Genomic DNA, 2,839 nt, shown 5'->3' with positions numbered 1-2,839 from the left:
CGGCTGCGTTCCATCTGTACCTCGGCTCTCCCTGGAAAGGGAGGGAGGCTTGGCGGATCGGGAGCGAGCCTCCGCCGCGGCAGTCAGCTCTAAGTCACTAGGACTTCTCTCAAACTTGTGTGCTGAGGAGACTCAGATGTTGGCCTCAGCTCCTAGGCTGAACTCAGCAGATTGGCTCATGAAAGCTAATGTATTGAGACAAAGGAAAGGATCTGGCAGAAAGCAACATCTATTATCCTGGGCTTGGCAGTGAGGAAGAGGACAAGTAGTGGAATTCTGCAGTCTGAAAACCACACTGAAAGGTGACATAGAAGCTGGACGATGGGTGGCGGAGAGAGGTATAACATTCCAGCCTCTCAATCTAGAAACGTTAGTAAGAACCAACAGCAGCTTACTAGACAGAAGACTAAGGATCAGAATTCCCAGATGAAGACTGTTCACAAGAAAAAAGAACAAGGACACAGTTACAACTCATCAGCAGCTGCATGGCAGGCCATGCAAGATGGTGGGAAGAACAATTTTTCTAGTAATCCAAATTGGAACTCTAGCCTGTCAAGTCCCAGTTTGCTTTTTAAGTCTCGAGCTAACTAGAACTATGCTGGAGCCAAGTTTAGTGAGCCACCATCACCAGGTGTTCTTCCCAAGCCACCAAGCCACTGGGTTCCAGTTTCATTTAATCCTTCAGATAAGGAAATAATGACATTTCAACTTAAAACCTTACTTAAGGTACAAGTCTAAGATGAAGTACTAATGTTTAAATTTAGCACTGTTTACGAAGTCATGAATTGGTCTGAACCAAATTGACTTAAGGAGGTAAAACTTCTGATTTATAAATATAATCAAGACTATCTCATTTATTTTTATGTGCTGTGTGCATGGTGACATATCAGTGCAATTTAAATAATTGTACTTGATAGGATTGCCAAGAAAGTAAATTCAAGTGAACCATTCAGGTTGATTTGGGGAATAGCTGACATTTTTTTTCCTTTTCACAATTTTTATTAACATTTTCTATGATTATAAAAAATATCCCATGGTAATACCCCCCCCACTTTCCCCTTTGAAATTCCATTCTCCATCATATTACCTCCCCATCTCAATCATTGTAGTTACATATATACAATACCAATCTATTAAGTACCCTCCTCCCTCCCTTTCTCTTCCCTTTATATCTCCTTTTTAACTTACTGGCCTCTGATACTAAGCATTTTCCTTCTCACACAGAAGCCCAATCATCTGTAGCTAGGATCCACATATGAGGGAGAACATGTGGCACTTGGCTTTCTGGGTCTGGGTTACCTCACTTAGTATAATCCTTTCCAGATCCATCCATTTTTTCTGCAAATTTCATAACTTCATTTTTCTTTACTGCTGAGTAGAACTCCATTGTATAAATGTGCCACATCTTCATTATCCACTCATCAGTTGAGGGACATCTAGGCTGGTTCCATTTCCCAGCTATTATAAATTGAGCAGCAATAAACATGGTAGAGCACGTACTTCTAAGGAAATGAGATGATTCCTTTGGATATATGCCTAGGAGTGCTATAGCTGGGTCATATGGTAGATCAATCTTTAGCTGTTTTAGGAACCTCCACACTGATTTCCACAATGGCTGGATCAGATTGCATTCCCACCAGCAGTGTAGAAGGGTTCCTCTTTTTCCACATCCCCGCCAACATTTATGATCATTTGTTTTCATGATGGTAGCCAATCTGACAGGAGTGAGATGGAATCTCAATGTAGTTTTAATCTGCATTTCCCTGATGACTAGTGACGTAGAACATTTTTTTAGATGCTTATATGCCATTCGTATTTCTTCCTTTGAGAACTCTCTATTTAGCTCCATAGCCCATTTTTTTTTTGATTGGGTTGTTTGATTCCTTATTATTTAACTTTTTGAGTTCTTTGTATATCCTAGATATTAATCCTCTATCAGATATATAGCTGGCGAAGATTTTCCCATTCTGTAGGTTGCCTCTTTGCTTTTTTCACTGTGTCCTTTGCAGTGCAAAATCTTTGTAATTTTATGAGGTCCCAGTGATTAATCTGTGGTTTTATTGCCTGAGCAATTGGGGTTGTATTCAGAAAATCTTTGCCAAGATGAATATGTTGAAGGGTTTCCCCTACTTTTTCCTCTAGCAGTTTCAGAGATTCAGGTCTAATGTTAAGGTCTTTAATCCATTTGGACTTAATTATTGTGCATGGAGAGAGAGAAGAATGTATTTTCATCCTTCTACAGATATATATCCAGTTTCCCCAACACCATTTGCTGAAGAGGCTGTCTTTTCTCCAATGAGTATTTTTGGCATTTTTATCGAATATCAGGTGGCTATAGCTACCTGGACTTACATCTGGGTCCTCTATTCTGTTCCACTGATCTACATGCCTGTTTTTGTGCCAGTACCGTGCTGTTTTTGTTACTATGGCTCTGTCTATTGTGGGGCTGGAGAGATGGTTTAGCGGTTAAGCGCTTGCCTGTGAAGCCTGAGGACCCCGGTTCGAGGCTCGATTCCCTAGGACCCATGTTAGCCGATGCACAAGGCTGCGCACTCATCTGGAGTTTGTTTGCAGTGGCTGGAAGCCCTGGTGCATTCATTCCATTCTCTCTCTCTCTCCCTCTCTCTGCCTCTTTCTCTGCCTATTGCTCTCAAATAAATAAATAAAGATAAAAAATTTAAAAAAAAAGTCTATTGTGGAGATAGTAGTTTACAGTCAGTCAGGTTATAGGTTTCTAGCTGAAATATACAGGGACTAAAAAATAATGTAGATATTAGGAAATTAAATGTCCTAGAGGCACCTAAACTGCCAAAAGAAAATGAATTTTTACGGAAGATCT

General features: G+C 40.4%; 1 pseudogene; it reads left to right on the top strand.

Moving 5' to 3' along the window:
- Positions 1 to 321: 321 nt before the first annotated feature.
- Positions 322 to 738, top strand: LOC101600876 (annotated as a pseudogene).
- The last annotated feature ends 2,101 nt before the right edge of the window (positions 739 to 2,839 follow it).

This window comes from Jaculus jaculus, chromosome 8 (genome assembly GCF_020740685.1).
Source record: "Jaculus jaculus isolate mJacJac1 chromosome 8, mJacJac1.mat.Y.cur, whole genome shotgun sequence".
Classification (NCBI taxonomy): domain Eukaryota; kingdom Metazoa; phylum Chordata; class Mammalia; order Rodentia; family Dipodidae; genus Jaculus; species Jaculus jaculus.
The sequence above is the reverse complement of the archived record's forward strand: the minus strand, read 5'-3'. Positions and strand labels throughout refer to the sequence as shown.